Source organism: Bubalus bubalis, chromosome 19 (genome assembly GCF_019923935.1).
Source record: "Bubalus bubalis isolate 160015118507 breed Murrah chromosome 19, NDDB_SH_1, whole genome shotgun sequence".
NCBI lineage: Eukaryota > Metazoa > Chordata > Mammalia > Artiodactyla > Bovidae > Bubalus > Bubalus bubalis.
Window position 1 is genome coordinate 48668633 of NC_059175.1, and position 25379 is coordinate 48694011.

The 25379-nt window shown below is 35.1% G+C and overlaps 1 protein-coding gene across 1 annotated transcript in view; it reads left to right on the forward strand.

Moving 5' to 3' along the window:
- Positions 1-1261: 1261 nt before the first annotated feature.
- Positions 1262-25379, forward strand: part of LOC102399288 (cadherin-10) — a 194269-nt gene continuing 170151 nt past the window's right edge. Inside the window, exon 1 of the mRNA XM_045163648.1 lies at positions 1262-2175. The gene's annotated coding sequence lies outside the window, so the exon portion shown is untranslated. The remainder of the gene's footprint in view (positions 2176-25379) is intronic.

Here is a 25379-nt window from a genome sequence, read left to right on the forward strand (position 1 = left end):
AAACATGAGTCTCTCATCACAGGCAGATTCTTTACCACTGAACCACCAGGGTAACCTCAAAAAACCAGCTGGCAACATTAAATGAAGTTGCTCAGTCGTGTCCAACTCTTTGCGACCCCATAGACTATAGCCTACCAGGCTCCTCTGTTCATGGGATTTTCCAGGCAATAGTACTGGAGTGGATTGCCATTTCCTTCTCCAGCGGATCTTCCGACCCAGGGATCGAACCCAGGTCTCCTGCATTGTAGATAGACACTTTACCATCTGAGCCACCGGGGAAGTCCTAGCTGGCAACATTGGTCCTATCATAACCTTGTAGTATACTAAACCTTCTTTGAAATCTTATTTATTAATAGTATCCCCATACCCTCTTTCTCCCCCAGACTGAGTTGCTTTCCTTTCCCATTATGCTAACTTTCTAAGGGGCCTGTGGCTTCCCAGATGACTCAATGGTAAAGAATCCTCCTACCAAAGCAGAAGATACAAGAGACAGGTTCAATCCCTGGGTCAGGAAGATCCCCTGGATTAGAAAACGGCAACCTGCTTCAGAATTCTCACCTGGAGAATTCCATGGACAGAGTTGCCTGGCGAACTGCACAGTCCAAAGAGTTCCAAAGAGTCCGATGTGGCTGAGCACCCCCCTACACACACATGTAAGAGGCCTACAGATGCTAGAATAATAAAATATGTACCCAGGCAGTAGTATGACATCTCAGAAACAGTACTAAACTGAAATTCTAAATACACTTAAGTATATATGTTATATGTTTAATATGTCCGTATAAATATAAATGTACTGTCATTCTAGTTTTTACTCTGTCACGAGTTAGCTCTGTGTCCTTAAGTATATCATTTACTATTTCTGAGCGGTAGTATGTATTCTAAAAAGTTATCTTCATAATCCTCCCTCAGCTTTACAGTTATTTTTATGTTATATTATTATTTTATAGTATGTTAATGTAATTTATTTATTTAAAAAGGAATCTACATGAAGCCAGAAAAATATAAAAACGCTCATTATTTTGTGGAGCTATACTGACATCCTTTGGTAAGGTTTTGGTTGATTCCAATCTAATGTTGAGATAAATAAATAGAGCGATGAACAGTTAGATGGTTAAGTAAACAGAACCACCCAAATGTATTATCTGCCCTCCTCCCCCCACGTTTGGGCATGACACTCAAGTTTCTGAGAAAACAAAAGTTAAGAAGAAGAAGAAGAACAAGAAAGGAGACGATGTCCAGCCCCAAATCTAAATATTTTAATAGCATTAATTGCATATTTACATCATGAATAAAATATTCTATCTATAAAATCAAAAGGCAAAGCAAGTAAGATTAAGCAGACAAGACTAGCTCACGAACATCCCCAAACGACGAGCAAGGTATGTTCTCCTATGACCATAAGCGATAAAAAAATAAGGTATTTGAAGAACCAAGGAAAAGAAAGTTCACTGAAAGCAAAAATAAATAATAATTCAAACCGCAACCAAAATCACTCCGGTAACGATTCAGATCTGGTTGCAATTTGACTTGGCACTCGCTTCATGGATTTCGGCGATCTGGAGTTAAGGATGGTGCAGGGATATATATGTCAGATGAAGAAGAAGTATCTATTAAAAAAGAATTGCGAGAAGCAGTCCCGTTCTTGAGATTGTGTTAAGGACACAGCCGGATTAGATCGGGCTGATTACTTTAGCCTTGAAACAGAGAGTCTTTCTGCCCTGCGGGGGAGGGGACGCCTTTCATCCGAAGCCCTCCTCTCGGATGCGCCCTCCCCTCGCATTCACTTGCAAATCGCTGTGTGCGAGCAAAAGCCAGCACTTCCCCAGTCTCTAACCTTCCCATGGCGAGTGCTGCAGCTCTATCAGCAGAACCTTTCTCTCCGAGTGAGGAAGGGTTTTTCCCCCCTCCTTCCTTTTCTTTTCTTTTTTTCCCCCCCTTAATCAGAAGCACTGAATGAAAGCCAATCAGAGAGAACTCGCCCCCCGGTTTCTTCGGTTCCCTGCCGTCCAGAGTTAAAAGTGATGCTGAGAGAAAGCTTGAGTTAGATTGAAGTAGAATCAGTGATAGGAAATAACAGCCGAAAACAAACAAAAAGGGGATATAGTGACAATTTCTCCAGGGTTATTTTGGCTGGAACCAACTTCCGTTATCCAGAAGCTGATTAAAAAAAAGGTAGGAAGATTTCATCTCTCTCTCTCTCTTTTTTTTCTAACTCCCTTAAGGTCTCTTATTTTCTCTCCCTGGGGGAAAATGTTTGTTTTTAAGTTGTATTCAGCAGTTATTTTCAAATACTTATCTTTAATATGTAAAAAAAAATTACTAAGCATAAAACTATATATTGTATTCTAGAAACCACTGCTTTGAATAGCTGAAGAGGTAATGTGAAACTGAATAAATTACATATTTATGCTCAACAGTGGGTCATGTTGTTAGAGTTTGTGAATTCATTCACTCTGATCAAATGCTAAAGATATATTATGGACGGTAATTTGTTATTCTCATGCTTGTTCATCTTAATGTTAAAAATCCCTTGAAGAGAAGATTGTTGCTTTGAACTCTATCATTGAACATTACTTTGCATTCCATATGAATGGATCCCCTCTGCACTTATTTATAGTCATAGTTCATTGTAGGTTCAATATAAGGAGAAATGACAGGCAGAAGACAGATTCCTTGAACCTGTCAATGGTCACTAAGCATCCACATAAATAAGAAAGATTGGCATTTATCAGAAATAGAATAGGCATAATTCCTAGATTCGCATTTCGTATCTGAGTCAGAAGTATGAGAGAGGAAAGATGAAGAGGGGAGATGAAATGCATGTAGTCAGCAGTTGCAGCATTTATTGTCTCTGCTGCAATAAAATCCATATTTTATGTGGTTTTAAATTAATGCAGCACATTGCAAGACTAAATGCATGTCCCCAACAAGTAACTATTGATAGCACTGTAAGTATGGGCAAAAGCAGTAGTCCAAAAGTGTTTTCCTGCCAATGCAATAAAAACCTACCATCTCCTTATCATTAAAAAGAGGAGTCTACAGGTGCAAAGACAAACATCAATTTTAAATTGACCTCTCATCTTTTGCTTCCAAAAAACAGATCTATTTCCTGTAATTGTGGTTCTTTATTCCAGTAAAATCTTCTATTATCCAAAACTGCACATGTCTTGCTCTCAGCTGTTCGGAGATGCATGTTTTGTTTTCTTTTTTTTTCTTGTTGTTGTTGTTTTCTTGAAGGATTTCTATTAAAAATAGTCTGTCCCTCTGATGCTGACAACTGGTAAACCTCAATGTATATGTTAGTAGACTTTCTCCCTCTGCAGCATCTTCCTCTGGGTCCTCCTTTAAAATGTAACTACAAGAGCTTCTCTGTGGTGAATAACACTTGGCAAGAGTGTGCTCATTTTTTAGGTCTGGTATGGTGAGGATTTTTAATTAGTAGAACTTTCATGAAAACATTATGTCACTGACAAGAGCTCTAGATTCATTTTTAAAGTGATGAAGAAAATAGGAAGAGGGCTGTATCATAAAGAGGTAAATGACAAGTTGTATAGCAAATCTTCTTGCCCTTCTCCCTACAGCATAATAAAGGTGGCACATTTGTATTTAATGTGTAATGCATAAGGAAATAGTGATTTATTGGAAGTGGGGGTGGGCTGTGGAGCAAAGGCATTGGAGTGTGCTCCGAGCTAAGCAGAGTGTGTTTGTGGCTTAGGAACATAACAAACACAGATTCATTATGATCATGAAAACATAAAGAAATGCTTCTTTCATTTGCTTTCATTTAAAAAAAAAATTTATGTGTTTTTAAAGTATAAGTCAATGTCTGCTTTCATTAAATCAGATACTTCTTTGGTTTCAAATACTTGCTGCTAACAAATTGACTTCCCTAGTGAATGCGTATGTCTTTTCTGACTCCAATCAAAGAATAGAATTCCATACACTTAGATGCCTGAAAAGGGGGGAAGAAGAGAGAGAGAGAAATCCCAGGGACTTATGAAAGGAGCACATAATCTGTATGGCATCACATATGCATGTATATGTGTGAGGTCAGTGGTCAGATTGCTTGATTCCTGATTAATACTTCAGGTGATAGACCTAGATGTTTATAAAACCCAGCTGTTTATTGATAAGAATGGTACTATACAGGTATCAAATTTAGTATTATGCTGTTATATTTTCACCTATACTAAGATTTTCTAAAAGGAAAAAAAAAAGATAGAAAATTGACTTTCTATCTAGAGAGATATACATACTGGCACAATATTAAGAAACTTAGTGTATTGGAAAGAGGCTTTTTTTTTGCTTGAAGGAGAGTGTTTGAGACTGAAAAGGTTAATTAGCTGTGTGAACTCTGTTCAGAGTCTATAATGCCATTTTTTGATCTTCATTTAATAACACATGTAAACAAATGACGGAGGCAAAGTATGTATTATCTGGGGGATTCTGGACATATGACTTATTTCATATGTTTCTTAACCTACTTTGCAGTAAGTGATAAGCCAGTGCTCCTGGAATATGTCATTTTTATACCAAATCATTCCGCTAGGCTGCAGCACAGGAACAGCCTTCGCCCTAATGATGCTGAATCAGCAGCAAAGTGAACCATATTTTTAAGTGTTATTATAGGTAATAGTGTTGCATAGTAAGCAATTAATACAAAGCAGGGCTGTAAAACCAACTACCTCTAGTCTAGCCCTTTGGTTTCGAAAGCATTGTCCATAATTTAGTCTTTTTTCTGCTGTGCAAATTATATTCTAATGCTGTTGCCACATTAAGAAGTACTCATAAAATACTGAAACAACAAAGTATTAAGTAGAGAAATATACAACTGATTTATGCCAGTCATAAGTTATTGTACGCAGCTATTTGGTCTCCAGGTTCCAAATCTATTTTTGAAAACTCCACTTTTGATTAACCCAAAATCGTATCTGGAATAGGGCTTCAAAAAAGTGACTTCACTCACCATATTATGTTTAACAGTCGTGCCTGAAACAGGCTGAAGTTAAAACCCAAGTAGCAAGAAAGGTGCCCTTATTCTAGTTAGGCTTATACTGAGCAATGGTGGTCTCAATTAGGCCTTGTATTAAGTGTGTGGTCCCTATTATGAATATTTTGGAAAAAAAATCTGAGTCCAAAGAATAGCTTATGAATTTACAATTGAGAAATGCAAGTTAGCATAAAAATGATTTTCCTTTTCTTTACAAAGTGAGTTCATGAAGAAAATTTTATTTTTTCATAATTACAATAACTATAATAGGGAGATAGAAAAGCCCTGAATTTAAACATTTTAAAGTCTGCCTTCCCCACCCCCCCAATTAAAGCATTTGAATTATGTCTACAGAATAGTGGTATAACAGCCCATACTTTTACATCTAATAATATTCAACACTCAAAATTACAGATATTTTTATCACACATCTGAATGAAAAAATTTCAATCAACAAGGAGCGTCTGTTTTCTAAGATAACGGTATCAGCTCGGGGTCACCTCTTTCCTCTTCTATTCTTATCCTACAGCAGCTTCACCTCACTTGATGTTTCAGTATGAGACCTCGAGCCTTTCTATAATCCGGTTGTGCTGTCTTTCGTAAGGGTATCTAAAACCAATGAGGCCATTTTTGCCTTTGCCATAGCTTCTCTGTCCAAGTAACTCAAGAGGCAAACATTGTAAGAAAATCACATCTATCACATTAAAAGATATATATTTCTGGGAATGCATTATTTTAATGTCATATTAGCATTGATTGGTTAAAATTATGTTTCAGCATAACTTTTGCTTAACTCTTTATTATCAGTGCAACTTCTCACAAAAAAAAGTAACTTGATTTTTTTTTTTAAAGAATAAAGGTGCTTTGTTTTCACCGAAGTCTTTTTACTTTTATCCTATGTCTCTCTTGCCTTACGTGTGATTTTCTCTATATCACTAAGAGATATTTGTTAAATATCACCATACTGGTGATGGATTTAAAGAAAGGGAAAGCTGAAAATTGAATAAGAATGAGTAAAATAGCATTACATTTTATGATATAAAGTGTAACATTCCTTGAGAATAATGACTGTGGGAGGCTGAAGTGCCTTCATATAGCAGTCCCTTATAACAGAGAGAATATATCCTTAGAGAGTTTGTCAGTAGCAGAATAAGCACTTCATCAAACCATGTGATCTCAGTGTTAAGCACCCCCTGCTTTTGTTGTTTTAGGAAGCAGCCTTGATACTACATACCCTAAATGATGCAGAAATATAGTTTAACAACACTTTCAGTTTCAGGACAGGATTAAGCAATAGGCTATCTGGGATAATATAACAACATTGCTTCACAACAGGAAATTCAGTATTAAAGGATGTGTCAAAGCATTTCAGAGCCCTACTGATTTCTCTTTTCCATTCCTGCCCCCATCACCTCCTTCTCCCTCTCCCATTTCTTCTCCCTTCCTGCCTTCTCCCCTTCCTCAATTTAGGACAATTACAAACATCTTTGAATGAGTTTTCTCTTGAGCTTTTTTTTTTTGTTGTTATATTATCCTATTGGAAATACAATTTCTGTAAATCTTGTGATTTTTATGGTCAGTATTCTATCATCTGCCACATTATACATTGGATTTATTATATTATCCTTTGCATTATACCATTAAGTATATGACAGTTCAGTTGACTAGAGCGTGTCCTTTCAAATGGAAGCAATTTTTATAAACATTATAACACCTAGGCGTTTAAGGAATTGAAATTGGCACCAATGTAGTTTACTGCAGTAGCAAGCAAAGTATGGGAATTCAACATGTATTAATGAAGTGACTTCTCTAATGTATCAGAATGTGGAATGCATAGGCATGAGTTATTATACTTAGTGCATCAGTTATTGATTGGGAATCTTTGTTGATTTACTGGAACAGAGGATATTGAAACAGTTTGAAAGAGACTTGATTTTAGATATAAATTAAACATCAATTGCATTCATTAGATATGTTGGTTCTTCTTTGTTGCAAAATAAAGATATTACCAGGGTGTAATGTAAAAATGTAAGCTGATTTAAAAATAAGCAAATGTCTATTCTAGATATTGTAAAGAATTGTCATTGTTCCTACTTCTTTCCAGCTGAAATTCTGGGAAACAAAAACCATAACAATAATCAAGGTTTTTCCTGGTAGCTCAGCTGGTAAAGAATCAGCCTGCAGTTCAGGAGACCCTGGTTCAGTTTCTGGGTCGGGAAGATCTGCTGGAGAAGGGATAGGCTACCCATTCCAATATTCTTGGGCTTCCCTGGGCTCAGCTGGTAAAGAATCTGCCTGTAATGCGGGAGACCTGGATTTGATCCCTGGGTTGGGAAGATACCCTGGAGAAGAGAATGGCTACCCACTTCAGTATTCTAGCCTGGAGAATTCCATGGACCAGCCCATGGGATTGCAAAGAGTTGGACACAACTGAGTGACTGATCAAATTAAGCAGATCATGTAGGTGATTTAAATAATCAGCAAACTGAATAAAGTAAGTGTTTTGACTTGGGTTATTCTAGTAATTCTCTGCTATGTTCACATGGTATATATAAACACAAGAATTGAAGTTGAATTTTGGCATAGTTATTTGAGTAGATCAAAGGCTATCAATGTATTTGCTAGGCTATTGAGTGCATTTTTGCATAATGCTAGTATCATAAGTTTAAAAAATGTGACTGATTCTCCTCTTTTTTGTGACTTATCTCCTAATAAAATCAGGTTACGTCAACTCCATTTGATACCCATTGTAACTTCTGGGACTTTTAAAAGGAAATGTAAAGAATGTTTCCATAACTCTTGCATCAGACGTCAAATTTAGATGAAGTACCATAGTGTTTCTTGATAATTTGACTTCTTAGCACCAGGTTGAAATTAATAGCCTCGTATATAGATTGACTTGAAAGCATTTGAACTATCTAAGGGCCTTTAATGGTTTTGTGTATACCATGTAAATCTAACTGTGCTGCTCGGTGGCATTTGACTCTTTACGGCCCCATGGACTGTAGCCCACCAGGCTCCTTTGTCCATGGATTTTCCAGGCAAGAATACTGGAGTGGGTTGCCATTTTCTTCTCCAAATCTGAGTGTATAGTATATTAATTAATTATTTCTTAAAATTATTTAAATATAATTTAATATGAATATTTAAATATAAAAATATTTTTAAAAATAGACCAGAGGTTAAGATTTATGACCTCAAATTTGCTGGTTTCAATCTAATACTAATAAAATAAAGACTATGAATTGCATATTCTTTTCATGCTAACAGTGATATTTATTTGCTTTGCAGTGACACAAAGAAAAGGTCCCATTGGGATAAAATCAGGTGTATATCAACTTATTTCATCAAATTGAGTACATATTGACTATCAGCCTAGTCAAATATAATATTTTGTTTTACTTCTTTCTGAAGCATTCTAAATTGGAGGTGATTCCTGTTCTGTAGCCTTGGTACCAGAGTGACTTTTTAATGTGTAGTCTCAGAGAGTGAAAACCAGAAAGGTACACATTTATTCTGTCTGCATCTAGCTTCCTAAATTTGAATAAAATCCTTTCCCAATGAATAAGTACCTATGGAAAGTCTTTATTGCTTTATCCACTCCCTTCAACAAGGCTTCAGTTAGTCTTTTGGAGATTTGTTGAAAATTGAATGCCAGCTCCAGGCAAATAATACTTAGAAGTATCCTTTTCTATTTCCTTTTTTTTTTTCCTTTTATTTATTTTTTCCTGATTGAATGAAGAATGGAGATTTTCTATAGAATTTCTATATTTTAACCTACCTACTAAGTTTTTGGATAGATGCATTTTAAAGAGAACTATGTTTTTCTAAGATTCTCTTCTGCCTTTTAAAATATGCTCTAATTTTTCAGTATTTACTAACTAGATAGTTCTACATCAGATACAAGTATTCACTTTTAATACTAAAAAAATTACTGGGGAAATGAAATGTCCCTAATATCTAAGTTAAGAAACATGATTTCTTGGCTAGACTTAGAGTTGGATTGTCCTTCATAATTGAGTATCTGAACAAAGTAGGTAAAAAACATGTTTTCTTTTTTAAGACAAAGCTATGCCAGAGAAGGCAATGGCACCCCACTCCAGTACTCTTGCCTTGAAAATCCCATGGATGGAGGAGCCTGGTAGGCTGCAGTTCATGGGGTCACTAAGAGTTGGGCACAACTGAGTGACTTCACTTTCACTTTTCACTTTCATGCATTGGAGAAGGAAATGGCAACCCACTCCAGTGTTCTTGCCTGGAGAATCCCAAACACCAGGGAGCCTGGTGGGCTGCTGTCTATGGGGTCACATAGAGTTGGACACGAATGAAGCGACTTAGCCGCAGCAGCAGCATGTCAGTGTTAGGTATATGACCTCTTCTGGACATCCAGTCTAGTGGAGATGTGAAGTTATAGACATGGCAACCACAATCTTGACCTCAGAGCGAAGACCTTAATTCACCATTTTATAGGTAAAACTTGGATCCAACCAGTTTCTAGGCAGATTCAAGATGAAAAAAGTGTTAATGATAAATGCCTTATCTCCTCTAGAAGCAAACTGAAGCACACATATAAACCACTGCCCCCCAAAAAAATTACTAAGAGAAATGTTCTATTGTTAATAGTGTTAATAAACTAAATTATGATGATGAAAAATTCACGATCATTAATTTAACTGTGTTTTGATTTTAAGCTATCATATATACTTAAAATATGACTTTCTTGTACATGTATAACATTTTTATTTTGCCTTTTACTCAATAAATTTAAATGATCTCCTGGGTATCTAAACAATCTTTTTCTTAGCTTCTAAGTAACTGTATTTATTTTGGGGAAAGTTCTATCAGTGCCACACCCAGAGGCTCAATCTAATATAAATTTTGAGCCTGAGGGAAAGTGGTTTTAATGTGAGATGTTCACAATAAATATCATATAATTTATAATAGAAATATCAGTATTTATGTTCTCAATGTGTCAATTACTGTGGAAAAGTGGTAAATTAGCAGAATGTCATTGGGCAGTTACCTATTCCTCCACCTAACACAGATTCTTTAATTTTTATTTTCTTTAATGCAAACTACCTAATAAACTTCTCAGTATCTTATTTAATTATTTCATTTTTCTGTTCACTATTCTTTAAGTGCCTACCATGAGCCAGACTGTGCCAGCAGCCAGAGATATAAGATTGAGGAGAGAGAAAGACAAAACAAAACCTTTTTTGCAGTGAGGTGGGTTGTGTTGATGGTTCCGACGGTAAAGACCCCATCTGTAATGCTAGGAGACCTGAGTTTGATTCCTGGGTAGGGAAGATCCCCTGGAGGAGGGCATCTCAATCCACTCCAGTATTCTTACCTGGAGAATCCCAGGGACAGAGGAGCCTCTCAGGGTACAGTCCATGGGGTTGCAAAGAGTCAGACATGACCGAGTGACTGACACTTTCACTTTCATTGAATAATTACTCACATTATTCAGTGTTATATTCTAGATTTGATTAATACAAGAATGATGAGTATCAGTTACTTTTCAGATGATAATATGAGGCTCTAATCTCATTTACTTTTTTAAGCCATATTGTTGTATTCAAGGCCACATGACATCATTCAGGAAACTATCAAAATGAGTAAGTAGATTAGTCCAAGATACATTTTTGAGGTTTGACAGAAAACAGCAAAATTCTGTAAAGCAATTATCCTTCAATAAAAAATAAATTAATTAAAAAAAAAGATGCATTTTTGTGTAACCTCAGGTTCAGTCAGTGGAGGCCTGAGGGTGGGTTCTGAGTTGGAGCTTCAGTTAGGGGCAGTCATGGTAGTTGGTGATCCATGTTTGAGCTTTATGTGTACAATAGCCAATTGTCATCTTGCAGCAAGGCCTCAAATTTGAGACTAACATTCCAATCCTAAACAAAAAGCCCAAATGAAAAGCCAGCATATCTGAAAACCGGGTAAATCCTCAAATTATATTGCTAAAAATTCTTAGGAGCAAAAGTTTCCACACCCCCACAAGCAATTAAAATATTCACTACATAGAAGCCACTGAGTTTCAAAGTTGGTCACTCTGTCAAAAAGTTTGTTCCATATAATATTGTTTAATAGAGAGATAACACAATCATAAGGCTATATGCCAGAAGCACTGAGATTGCTTTTCTTAATAAATATAGTAACTCTTACCTAAATATACTCACAAAAACTTTTGATGGATAAAAACATGAAAGGTGGCACCCAACTGGGTTCAAACCCTGTGTCACTTACCCTGTATTTAATATTCCTGGTAGTTTTTCAGCTGTAAAGTGGGATTAATAATTGAACTTCTGTGATAGTACAGTTGCCATGATGGTAAGAAACAATAACTCTAAAGTACTAACAATTCCTGTCACATAATAGGTGTTCTAGTGCTATGCATTATTATTACCTATTATTCTATTGGCATTGTTATGACTTATCTGTAAATTTATGTGACCTATGCTTTTTCATTGAGTATGTTTTATTTTAACCATAGCATGTGATGCAACTTGTATTTAACATGTATCATGTAATGATAATTTTGTGTTTATGTTCAGGTGAAAGCTACATAGCATTTTAAGTCTAATTTCATCACTAATTCTACCACCAGTATCATAAATTTCTCATTCCAGATTTTTTGTTTGTTTATGAAATAGGAGTTTGAACCATACAATTTCCAAGGACACAGTTTATCTATTGTTCCCACTGGAAAGGGCTAATACAATCTATTGTGAAACTGGAAAGGACTCAATATATTACTGTTAAAATGCTGTCATTCCCTAATGATTGTGAAAGTGTCAAGAGAATGTAACCTGAAAACTTAAGCTCCTACCTTCTCAGAATCACATTCAGTTAATTGCGTGAACTAGGGAATTAATGGATACAAGTTTTGAAAATGATGTGAAGGACCTAAAAAGGGGACAGAGGAGGGAGAAAACATTAGAAAGATGGACACTAAGTGTTGTGAGTTCCATAAGCCACATAAACTCACTCAGGTGAAACATGAACCGTTTCTGAATATACTGCAGTAATGATTCCTTTCACAGATTCTCCTTCTTGAGGTCAGAGTAATGAAAATTAGAACGAGAATGATGAACAGAGTCAGTGCATTGCAGAAATAATCCCATTAAAGTTTTGATACCTATAAATCTCAAGAATAGTTCTGCAGTCTGTATTACAAGCTGAAAGGTCAGTGGGTCAGAAAGACTATATTACAAGCTGAAAGACTAGGTTCAAGAAACCTTGTGATAGAGACAGCATCTGCTGCAAAATGTGAAAATTTTAACAGATTTTACTTATATAATTCATTTTTTTTAATTCTTCACATTTAAGGATATATGAGAATCAATTAAAAATAACTTTTTTAGGCCTTTTTGTGATTCTATTTAATATGGCTATTAAAAAGTCTCTGGAATTACATAAAGAAATCAGGATATTAAGATTAAAAAATATACACCTCTGTGAGTCCATAAGCTCCTCTCTCTTTAAAAGTTCATTTTAAAAATCAAGGATTACGTCACATTTTTTACTTTTCAGTTTTATTTATAATTCAAGATCAATTATGTTTAATTTAGAAATTAACATATTTAAAGAATAAACTTAGCACTTTAATCCACCCACATGTAGAGGTTAGGTGAGTCATAATAGAGACTACTAAACCTAGCCAACAAATACAATTTTGTGAACAAAGTAAAGATAATTCTCATTTTTTCTCTTAGCTATATATTTAAATTTCTTACATATTTGTTTACTACTTAATCAAAGACACAGTTTCCATATCATCTTCTTTAATGCTGTGGTCGCTTAATCGTTTTGTCATGGCTTCCCTATAATATTTGACTAAATGATTTAACTTTATGGCTGATTAATTAGAATGGCTATGTTTTAATTTAGCCATTCTAATTAATCAGCCATAAAGTTAAATCATTTAGTCAAAATATATAATAAGATATATTTTATTTTACTTGATTTTCTAAAGACATGCACATTAGACCCAAGGGCTAAACATTAGGCATTATTTTCCTTTAGTTGTAAAATTCTTTATGCAAGAGAAAAAGTTTATTAATTTGCATATGTATTTCTTTTTACTTAGTTGGGAATCAAGTGAGAATAAAGAAGTGCAAAACTATAGCAGAAATTAATTTTAAAACCTAAGAAATGAAATGTCATACATGTATATAGACTAAATCGTTTCCTTTCAAAATCCATCAAATTCTTCAAGGTTTTCAGCCATTTAATGTGTTTTGAAAGACTGCATTTGAAAATAATATAAATTCTACCTAAAAACTTAATCAAAATGTTGAAATGAGTTTATATTTCTGAAGTATTGACCCATTTTTAGGGTAAATTGCTGCTTATTCTTTCTGGTAAAATTCTGTTTGCCTTACAAGAGGTAAAACATACTTAGGTGTTTGGAGCCACCTTGTGGCTGTCTCATAGTATATTAGGGAAAGTTCCCTGTCCAGATTCTGTCCAACTGAAGGTTGCACTTGGGAGCATTGAAATCAACATTGTGAACTTATATTACAGGCTTTACAATAGCATTACAAATGGTTCTTGTTTAGGCTGATGCAACTTCATATTTACATGTCTACATGAATTACAAAAATATTGTTTTTCAGAAGTCTAACAAAAATATTTTAACCAACCCTTTTGAGGCAATATATAATTTTTAAACTAAAATATATTTTTACTGTGCAGCTGCAAGTCGACTCTAATGACTCCTTACACATTTCACATTCTCAAAGCAAAATTCCATCCAGCATCCTTTGGTTTCCAACACAAAGAAACCAGGGGCTATGTTATTGTGATTTTTGCATTTTGTAAAACTTAAATATAAATATTCAGCCTGCATGAGAAGCATGGGACTGCTGCCAATAACCCCTGGTCGTTGAATGTGTTTTTCAGGAGGCTCACTGAAAATTCAGAGGGGCAAACTGTTTGCTCTCATTTTACATAAATATTAGGATAATTTATAATTTGTATAGTGCAATGTACATATTCACCAAATATATCTTTTCTAGGTTTTTTGTAACCTAACACAGGAGAGCAGGGCCCATGGTTACTGCTTGTCTTATAATTTTATAAGGAAGTGCCTGAATTTAGAAATAAAACAATACTATTATTTGCTTGAAATTCAGAATAGTCACTTTTAGAGTTTTAAATCCAGAGCTTTCATTGATTTATTACATGGTCTTACTCTTCACTATGTAATTTATTATCTGAGGACAAAAATTAAAAAAAAAATTGATCACCCATAGCAGTAGATGAGCAGAAGTTCTCTAATTTATTGCTAAGTCTATAGCTTAGACTTAGCTTATAGTTTCTCCCTCTCTCTCCCTCCCTCTCTCTTTCCATCTGTCTCTCTTTCTAGACATACTTGGTTACCATCATAAACGATTCCCGTTCATCATCATCATCATCATTAAAACCTCGGTAAGACTTCAGTTCCAAGACTGGACAAGAGTCTAGTCACATTTACAGGCTCCAGTGTGAACAGCTCTTAAATTGCCTCTCTTTGGGGGCACTGGGATGATTAACTGATTAACTTTAAATGGATGGAGATTAATGGAAACTGAAGACAAATTGATAAAATAGCAAAAATCTTGTGAATATTACCTGTATGTTCTGCATTAAAGCCATGAGTTGTCCATCTTTATAAAGGAAATCATTTTCTCTATTTTGAACATGCTAGACTGCCTCTTAATGTAAAACAAGTGGTCAGAGCATATCATTTCTCATGCACAGCCCAACAGTCTGACTGAAAGCAAAGATTACTTTGCTTCCCATTAACCCACATTCCCTCTGTCAACAAATGTGCTTCTACTCTAAGAGAAGAGATATTGCTGTTGATTTGCTTTATTCTCAAAAGACTGATAGGGTTTTCATTCAGTGCAATGGTTCACACTGTGTAATTTAAAAATATTAATATATAAAGTATATATTTCAATTCAAAAGGGAGACAGAAATTGAAATTGATGTATTTAAGAGATTAAAAATGTTTAAAGTTTAGAAGAATTCTTGTGATGATGTCATATTCATTCACATTTGATTTCTAGGTTGGGAAGATTCCCTGGAGGAAGAAATGGCAACTCATTCCAGTATTCTTGCCTGTAAAATCTCATGGACAGAGGAGCCTGGTTGGCTACAGTCCATGAGGTCGCAAAGAGTCAGACATGACTTAGCAACTGAGCACAGTTATTGTTATGGCAAAGTCTTTTTTGCAAAATGAATAGTAAATGCACAATCATAGATATCAAAAGAAACATATAGAACACTTTCCTCTATTGAGTAAGAACCAAGAAGTAATCCAAGACACTTTAGCCACATTTCTAAATTCCTTCTCAATTTTAGTCTAAAACATAGCATATCTATTTACCCAAGATAATTTAGCCTCAAGTGATAGGGGAGATTTCCGTAATTAACCATCATCCTGAGATGATTTTTAAACCTCTTAAAATTTTCTTCACTGTTCTAGAGCTAAAAATTCATTGTCAATGATCTTGTCTCCTCCACGCCCAATATACTTACTTGACAAATCTATTTAATTCTAACCATATAACAAATATAAAATTGGTATTTTTAAAACTTCAATTCAATACTACAGGAGAGGTTAAAATTACATCTTTCCTTCACAATTCAACCATATTTTAGATTTCTTAATACATATTCCAGGGTTTGCTAAGAACTTCGAGAAACAGTTGTAAATCATATGATCCCTTCCTCAATGAGATGAAAATACTGTAGGAAAGAGCAACATTTAAAGGTTAATATGTTGTAAATTACTTCCTTGGTGGCTCAACTGTAAAAATTCACCTGCAATGCAGGAGACACAGGAGAGACAGATTCAATCCTTCGGTCAGGAAGATCTTCTGGAAGAGAAAATGGCAACCCACTCCAGTATTCTTGCCTGGAGAATTCCATGGATGGAGGAGCCTGGTAGACTGTAAATTAGTGTTTTGCTTGTAGGATGGGTGAAATTTTAGGGGAATGTAGACAGGGGAACATGGAAATTTAATCCTAGGGGAGGCTTGAAAGGTGAAATTATGTAATTGCTTATTAAGAGATGAAATTAATGAAACAAGAAACATAACTTTCTGCATATCCAAAGACCTCTTAACCATTCTTCTCTTTTTTCCCCTCTGAAAGTCAAAGTATCAGTTGTTCAGTTGTGTCCAACTCTTTCCAAACCCATGGACTGTAGCCCACAAGGCTCCTCTGTCCATGGAATTTTCCAGGCAAGAATACTGGAGTGGGCAGCCATTCCCAGTTCCAGGGATCTTCCTAAAATATATTTTTCTTAATTTATTTTTCATATAATTGTTAATTCAATAATACTTAACAGTTTTCCATTGTGGAGAAGGAAGCATGTTTACAACCAAGATGTGATGGAAAATAAGTCATATTCAGACTTTTTGTCTTCTTTCTTCTTCTCTACAGGAGAGACAATCAAAACAGAAGCTACAGGATAGCCTGGTACTGGCAAGGAACAGTGTCAGCACAGGGCACTATGACATTAAAGATGTGGGCATATGCCATTGTCTGAGTGCAAGAAAGGGCTCTTTCAGGGAGGAGTTTAAGGCTAAGCCCTTAGAATTGTGACATTCTGTGTATGTGATCACTAGCTCAAAAATTCTTCTGCACAAGTTCGTTTTGAAAGATATTGTTACCTAGTGGTAAATTCTCACTCCAGAGTTGGGCAGATGTATGTATTCTGTCCTACTTGAGAATCTTGGCCAAGATATTTAATCTAGCTAAGCCTCAGTTTCCTTGCCTGAAGGATGGGATCAACTGGCTACTTCTTAAACCTGCTGAAAGTATTAAATGTAACTATACTCATGAAGCACTTAGTAGAATTAACAAAGAAAACAAAAGACAACCTATGGAATGAGAGAAATTGTTTGCAAATGATGTGACTGTCAAGGGATTAATCTCTAAAATATACAAAAGCTCATACAACTCAGTATCAAAACAACAATAACAAAAAAATGCAATTAAAAAAAAAGGAAAAATAAAGGACAGAAGATCTAACTAGACATTTCTTCAAAGAAGACATATAGATTGCCAAAAGGCACATGAAAAGATGCTCAACATACTACTTATTAGAGGAATGGCCATATATATATTTAAATTTTTGCTGAATGATTTAAATGTGCACACCAGAAAATTAATTGCAACTAGAAATTGCTATACTGTTTTTTATGTCTGAATCCATACACTAATTCTAAAATCAATTTTTAAAAAGAAGTTTTCATAAATACATTTACAGTATATTCTTGAAGGCAGGTGCATTAAAGGGGACATTACTCATTTTGAAATATGCAGATTCTTATTTCATTCCTTTTGACTTGTTTTATAGTCACTTATTGGAGAAGGAAATGGCAACCCATTCCAGTATTCTTGCCTAGAGAATCCTGTGGCCAGAGGAGCCTGGTGGGCTGCTGTCCATAGGGTCATGTAGAGTCGGACACAACTGAAGTGACTTAGCATGCATGCATGCATTGGAGAAGGAAATGACAACCCACTCCAGTATTCTTGCCTGGAGAATCCCAGGGACGGAGGAGCCTGGTGGGCTGCCGTCTCTGGGGTCGCACAGAGTTGGATGCGAGTGAAGTGACTTAGCAGCAGTAGCAACATAGTCACATATTGGTTTAAGCACATATGTACAGCATTTTATGTTGTACACTGAAATGAATATAATAGACTAAGTAAAAAGCATTGTTATTGATAAACAAAATAGCACAGGCTGTGAAATCTAAGCATTAAAATGACTCTAAACCAGTCAGTGTTAGGATTCATTAGTATAAGTCCAAAAGCTGAAGTAATGGGGGAGAGGAAATTGTTACTTGACCTTGGCTTGGAAGATGTATAGAGTGTGTGTAAAGGGCAGGCATTATAGAACTTATGCCTCTATGAGCAATGGTAGGAACAAACATGGGGGTATGGTTGGTCACTGAAGAACCAAAGTGGGTCTATGCTGAAGAACTATATTTGTGAAGAAACTTATATATTGGGTTAAGGAGTTTACATATGATTTAAAAGTTCATTAAAAGACCCTTTTAAAAGCTCATTTAAAAAGATATTCTTTTACCGTTAGCTCAACCAAAAACTGTTGTCTCCCCAAGGAAAGCCAACCTGAGAGTGCCAGTATAATTGTGCTAATAATACCATATCTGATTCTGCCCATTCTCCATCCCTAACAATAGTGCTCAGTTGCTCAATCATGGCTGACTCTTTGCAACACCATAGACTGTAGCCTGCCAGGCTCCTCTGTCCATGGAATTTTCTAGGCAAGAATACTGGAGTGGGTTACCATTTCCTCCTCCAGGGGATCTTCCCAACCCAAGAATCATACTCACATCTCCTGAATTGGCAGGCAGATTCTTTACCACTGAGCTAATATTCTCATATGTGCTCTCAAATACATATATGCTGTGAGTTATCATTTGATGTCTGCTATTGTCCTCCACTTCGTATATAGTTCCTCAAGGTTGATTGCTCTCTAACATTTTCTCCTACTGATAAAAATGTAATTTTCTCTGATCTATGCTTGCTCATAATATTCTGATGTCTAAAGCTGATGGTCACGCTAATGAATTAGCATCTTTGATGTATCAGATAGTTTGGTTTAAATTCTCCTTTAATATAAGCTTATTTGCGTGATGGGATTATTTATATCAAACTCCATTTTGTTTTGCTTTATTTCCTGAGGAAACTTGTTCTTAGTCTCATAACTAGTTATTGGCAAAATACAAAATAGAACTTTGTTATCATTACAAGGTTATGAGAATAATCAAATATTTCCTTACTTCAGAATGAAAGCTCAGACAATATTAATGTCATAACCTTACCTTCCTTTTTTTTATAGTTAACTGAGATAATATATGCAATACAGTGTTATATGGTATACAGTATGTACTCTTAATATAATAATTAAAGCTATCATTGTGATTTCACTATAATGATTATTTGTAGGAGATGTTATGTTATTACAGAGTTTTAAAGCAAATGATTAAATATTGATAATACCCATAATATAGATAACTGTCATTTATTGAGAACTTAATAAATGCTGTACACTGTAGAGAATGGTTTACATCTATTATTTCTTTAAATCACATGATAAAGGAAACAGGTAATCTTATGATCTCCATTTTATAAATGAGAGAACTGAGGCACAGAAAGTTCATATAACTTTCACAAATTACAAAGCTAGTGAGAGACCCAGAGTGCAGACTCTGAAAATATGGTCCCTGCTCTTCTATTCTTCACCTCTACCCCATATTTATGTAAGTAATGTGTGCATTCCTTCAAGGAGATGTATCATCTTTATTTCTACTCCTATTTTACTTTTTATAAAATTTCTATTTATTAATAACTTAATTTTATTACTTCAAAAATATTTTTTTCAATAAGATAAGGTGGCACTCAGTTGTGTCCAATTATTTACCCCAGTTCAATTCCTGGGTCAGAAAGATCTGCTGAAGAAGGGATAGGCTACCTACTCCAGTATTCTTGGGCTTCCCTGGTGGCTCAGCAGGTAAAGAATCTGCCCGCAATGCGGGAGACCTGGGTTCGATCCCTGAGTTGAGAAAATCCTCTGGAGAAGGGAAAGGCTACCCACTCCAGTATTTTGGCCTGGAGAATTCCACCAACTATATAGTCCATAGCGTTGCAAAGAGTCAGACACAATTAAGAGACTTTCACTTCACTTCTTCACTTCACTTCAAGGTGGCATTAGTGGTAAAGAAGTTGCCTGCCAATACAGGAGACATAAGAGATGCAGTAGATGTGAGTATGATCCCTGGGTTGGGAAGATCCCCTGGAGAAGGGAATGGCATCCCACTCCACTACTCTTGCCTGGAGAATCCCATGAACAGTTAGAGCCTGGCAGGTAGCAAAGAGTGGGACACAACTGAAGTGATTTAGCATGCACACAGCCTAAAAATAAGTAGGGTTTAGGATGTAAAATATTGATACAACAAATGTGCTGCATTTTAAGCACTGTTCTAATAATGTGTGCAATTCAGTTGTCAAAATATTTGGATGATAAAAACTTGCCTTTTAGGCCAGAAAAAGTTCACTAAAACAACTTAATTACTTAAAATAGCCATACCTTGCAATGTAGCCATAAATTTCTTAGTGGGTTTTTACAACATTCTCTTAGCATTATTTAGTAATTTTTTTAAAATGCTCCCTCTTGGAGAAATACGGCATATAATGATGTTTTTTTAATTACGTAAGGTACTTTTTCAAGTAAAACTAGGAAATAGTCACAGAAGTTGCTTCTGTGAAGAGAGGTAAGGGATTCATATGTTGATAGAGAACCATTTTCATTGTATACACGTAATTTCATTAGAAAATATTATTGTAAAAGTGGAATAATTTTGGACAAAAATTAATTTTAAAACTTGTCACTTATCATGAATTGTATTGAGTATATGAAAAATGAAAGATTTTTTTACAAAAAAAACAAACTCTAAAAATTGTTTTTATAGCATACATTAATCTATTAATTATCTCTATATAAAGCAAAATAATACAATGAAAAATTAGCAAGTGCTTGTATATGCAGATACTAGTCACTGAGTTTTAGTAACTGAATAGAATAGTTATTATGATAAAAGCATTCAGTAATATTTATTATTCACATGGCTTAATCATAAGATTTTATGTATTTATTTTAAATAACTGATAAAATCATGTTAAAGTTGTGACATGAACCAGCTTTTCTCAAACCTGATTCAGGCTATATGAATTTGAAAGCTGTGAGATTTTGTATGATAATTGAATATAGTTCATATAATAATATATTTAAGGTGAATAGCTATCTTATAAGAAATACTTTTGTTATTTCAGTATCCAGTTTTCTGTTGTGATCATTGTTGCTTTCATATCATTTTTAAGTTTCTAATAAAAAGCAGGTAGAAATATTTTATATCTTATAGCCTTTTGCCAAATGGACTTCAAACAATACTGCAATGAATTATATGAAATTTATTTGAAAATTTTGCCACCTAAAGAAAACTGAACCAAGAGGTTACTTCCCTATATGTGTATTAATCTCTAAAGAATTTTTGTTTTAATTCTGGTGCCATATCCACTTATCAAGCACTTAGTTTTGGTGAACCAAAAGTATTTTTTTAATTACATAAGGTACTTTTTCAAGTAAAACTAGGAAATAGTCACAGCAGTTGCTTCTGTGAAGAGAGGTAAGGGATTCATATGTTGATAGAGAACCATTTTCATTGTATACATGTAATTTCATTAGAAAATATTATTGTAAAAGTGAAATAATTTTGGACAAAAATTAATTTTTTTACAAATAATATTATTAATATTATAATAAAATAATATTAATTTGAATGCTATTAGTTTTGAGAGTTTTTATTACAGTTATTTATTTTTTATGTTGTATTATAGACACAAATATTTATAATTTTATGAAAAATGTGTATAAGCTCTTATGCTTAGTTTATACATGTTCCAGTATCATTATTCTACAAATCATCATATCAGTGAAGCAGCAAGTATCATGATACAAGAACAAGATTCAACATAAATGCCCTTGATAAATTTGAGGTGATCTTTCAAACTTGGAAAATGTTTCCATTAAAAAATTACTGAGATAAAGTAATACATAATGAAGGGATTTTATTCTGCACGTGAAATTTAACATTTAAGAATGTGATGGAATGCATGGTATAAGAAAACTTGATAGATTCCTAACTGCAAGAGACTAAGATGCTTCAAAACAAACCTCTTTGTGTACCAAAATCTAGAATGTCTCTTTGGTTGAGATAGCCTTTAGTACATTTTCACGTCTGTGAAATTTGTGAATATATGTATGTGTGTGTATATATATATGTGTGTGTGTGTGTGTGTGTGTGCGCGCGTGTGTGTGTGTATACACATACACACATCACATGTTTATAATGCTCATTTGGAAATTTTACCTTGACTGTAGAAAATTAATTTCTTCAATGCCATTGAGTCCTTGTTATTTGTAGAACATGTTGCCCATCAACTCTTGCTATTTAGCCCATGTTACTGAGACACTGGTTCTTTAATTTCAGGGTGAAAATGTTCAAGCTCAATCACTTCAAATATAACTATGGAACAAGGATAGCCCTGTACTGTGGCAAAGATAAAAGCCATATTAATGGCATATTGGGCCACTTCCCTTGAATAGTCTAGAATTGATTTATTGTATGTTTTTTATCTAAAGCTTTTATGATCCTATTATATTCTCAGCCTGTGTTACTTCCATGAGCACTCCACCTAATAAATAAAGTAGTATGGCACTTTCCATTATTTGTCCTAAATTTATCTCTTTTAAACTTCAAAGAGTGCCCTCAGACCTAGTATAACTGAAGTATGTAGAGAGCTTGACATTCGCACTATCCACCTTCTTCATGATTTAATAGATGTCAGAGTTTTCAGATTGAAGATTCTAATTGTTGCCGTCTTCCTATACAGAGTGGTTCCATTTTTTTAATGATAGTTCAATTGTCTTTCTATGAGCATTTTCTAGTTTCTTTGTATTTCTTTAAAGTAATGCAGTCAGCATTATGTGAGAACATTCAAGCAAGTGGTTCATAGAAGCTCATAATAGAAGGAGTAAACCTTTCAGAGTATGTGTCCTAATTCTGCACTTTTCATCAATCAAGGACTCTTTAACACTTATCTTAATAACCCTTGAGTTTATTTTGCTTTCAACAAAAATTGAGCATTTAGAAGAGATGACTCCTAAGTCCCTTTCCAAATCTGAAATCTCAGAAATGAAATTAAAAAATTATTATTTATTAAAAAGAAGAAATAACTTTTGGATGTAGATAATACAACAAAGAATACAATGAACTGATTTAGACTTTGCCTTCCTGTAGTGGATAATGTGGAAATACTAACACAATTCTGTATACTGACATAAGAACTTCATACCTCAGTTATCACCATGGTGGTGGTGTTATTTAGTCGCCAAGTTGTGTCTGACTCTTAAGTGAAAGAGGAGAATGAAAAAGTTGGCTTAAAGCTCAACATTCAGCAAACTAAGATCATGGCATCCAGTCCCATCACTTCATGGCAAATAGATGGGGAAACAGTGGAGACAGTGGCAGACTTTATTTTTGGGGGTTCCAAAATCACTGCAGATGGTGACTGCAGCCGTGAAATTAAAAGACGTTTACTCCTTGGGAGAAAAGTTATGACCAACCTAGACAGCATATTAAAAAGCAGAGACATTACTTTGCCAACAAAGGTCTGGCTAGTCAAGGATATGGTTTTTCCAGTAGTCATGTATGGATGTGAGAGTTGGACTATAAAGAAAGCTGAGTTGATACTTTTGAACTATGGTGTTGGAGGAGACTCTTGAGAGTCCTTTGGACTGCAAGGAGATCCAACCAGTCCATCATAAAGGAGATCCAACCAGTCCATCATAAAGGAGATCAGTCCTGGGTGTTCATTGGAAGGACTGATGTTGAAGCTCAAACTCCAATATTTTGGCCACCTGATGTAAAGAGCTGACTCATTTGAAAAGACCCTGATGCTGGGAAAGATTGAAGGCAGAAGGAGAAGGGGACGACAGAGGATGAGATGGTTGGAATGGCATCACTGACTCAATGGACATGAATTAGGGTGGACTCTGGGAGTTGGTGATGAACAGGAAGGCCTGGCATGCTGTAGTTCATGGGGTTGCAAAGAGTCGGACATGACTGAGAGACTGAACTGAACTCAACTGTGTCCGACTCGTTTGTGACCCCATAGACTGTAGCCGGCCAGGCTCTTCTGTCCATGGGATTTCCTAGACAAGAATACTGGAGTTGGTTGCTATCTCCTTCTCCAGGGAATCTTCTCAACCCTGGGATCAAACCCATATCTCCTGCATTGGCAGGCAGATTCTTTACCACTGAGCCACCAGGGAAGCCCAGTTACTATCATAACTGGTCCTTAATGTGTCACCTCATCATAGCTGTCTTTAAATGCCTCCGACAATTTATGTTTTCCTTCCCCATTGCTTATGTTGTTTTCTCACTATTTGATTAAGTAATCTTAGCAATATTTGATATTTTTATTGATCCATTTAAATATTGATTGAAACAATGGAAAAAACTCCATATAAAAAATAAACTAAAATCTATAATTTTATGGACTTTACATTCCAAAATGGGATTCAGACTATCAAAACCTGAATAACAAACATATTTAATATGGCTGATTATAATAAATGCTGTGGAGGAAACAATGCAGAGAAGCTGGTATTATTTGATCAAAACTGATTTATTTCTTACAATAGGATGCTGCTTCTTTATGACTGGGTTTCTGTCTCTTACTATACCTTGGAGCACCTAGTGAGTTCTTTAAAAAAAAATGGTTGCTGTATGGTTATCTCTCTACATCCTTTTTTTTTTTCCTTCTAGTTGTTCCTGTACTTTGATAGTGAAGAAATCTTATAGAAATGTATTTCTGAGAAAAAAAAAAATGAAAGAGGACTTTCATTCTCACTAGATAAGGTACAATTCAGAAAATGCAAACAAAAAATAGTTTTGAGTGATACATTTTTCATTTTCATCACTGATATAGTTGACAGTTGGGTGAAGGGGAAAAAAAAAGACATGAGCCGTGAGACAAATCTCTAAAAACACATATGCGGCTATTTAAAAGTACAGCTTACCCTGCAATTGCATTTGGAATTCAGCGTTGCCTTCTGCTTGCTTTGTTGTTGATAGCTTTCCTTTTCTGCAAGGTAAGAGATACTCTGACCAGAGGGTTGTTTGCTCTCATAAATATTTTTGTTCACATGATGCTTAAACGTTGTTGAAAAGCTCCTGTCAGACCTGTAAATCTCTCTGTTTGGGATTTTCTGATTCTCTGTTGCTAACTTTGCATCATTTTCCATTCACGTAGCTCCGAGGAGATTGAAAAGAGAGCATTTCTCTGATTGTTTAAATTATTTCTGATTTGAAAGAAATACCTTACTAGAAGCATGCTCAACGATGGTTCTCTTTCAAAATTTGTTATGCAATTTACACGTTTTGAACTGTCACTGCACGTTTGTTCTGTTGTATATTGTTATTACCTTTGCTCCTCATTGCATGGCATATTTTATATGCAATCATCAGACACTTTCATGCTCAAGTGGTCATTAGCTCTGTGCTCTCCAGCTGTTCAAAACTGTTAAATAAAACTAGTCCCCCTGTCAGGAGTGTGCGTGACTGCCTTCGCTGCGTCTTTAGGAACCACTGGCTAGGAGCTGGCTGGGAGTGAACACATGCTGCCCGGAGCCAGTCGCTCCATTTCTCAGTCCTGTACCTGCTTCCTGTGTGACACAAAAGAAAGGTGAAATAATACTCACTTCTGGCAGAGGCATATCATTTTCTTTCTTCTTTTC